The sequence below is a fragment of the Carassius auratus genome, chromosome 6, assembly GCF_003368295.1.
Source record: "Carassius auratus strain Wakin chromosome 6, ASM336829v1, whole genome shotgun sequence".
Lineage (NCBI taxonomy): Eukaryota > Metazoa > Chordata > Actinopteri > Cypriniformes > Cyprinidae > Carassius > Carassius auratus.
This window is the reverse complement of record NC_039248.1, coordinates 7055683-7056451: the sequence shown is the minus strand read 5'-3', so window position 1 is coordinate 7056451 and position 769 is coordinate 7055683.

Below are 769 nucleotides of genomic sequence, written 5' to 3'. Positions count from 1 at the left end.
TTTATTATTGCAGATTATTTGCTCCTGAACTCAGTGAGGTGAAATTCAAGGGCTCTTAGTGTCTTCTGAGCTAAACAATGCACTATATGTGAATTACGCAGTTTTACACTGCATACTGCTTAATTGTTACTGTTCTGAATTACAGTGATGGAGTGTTGTTGTTGTTTTTTTTGATGTTGTATTATTTTAATTGTTTTTAATTTACTGAAAAAAAAGTATTTATTCAAAATCTATAATTTCCTTCATACTTTTGATAAATCCTGTCTCATTTTTAATTAATGTATCACTGTAAATGGATAAGTTGTTTTAGTTTGTCTTAAACAGGTTGTTTTCAGTGTTTTTAGACTTTGCATTGGCTCTGGTTCGGCAGGAGGGTTTTTACAAATTATAATGAAATGAATTTTTTTTATTACTTTCAAATCCATGAACAATTGAAACTCCACTTCAGTGTTCATTTAAAACCTTGCCTGTAAAAGTAATTGATTATCCATTTGTCATGAAATAATAAGGGAATATTATAACTGTAAACTTAATGTAGAGAAAAGCAGGGAATGTACTAAATGTGCCTTGCTTCTTAAAGGGATAGTTCATTCAAAAATGAAAATTCTGTCATCATCTACTAACACTCATGTTGTTCCAAACCTATATGGCTTCATAAAAGACTATATATATATATATATATATATATATATATATATATATATATATATATATAAAAGAATATGTGTAACACAACAGTTTTAGTTACATTTGGCTCCCTTTGTGTTGA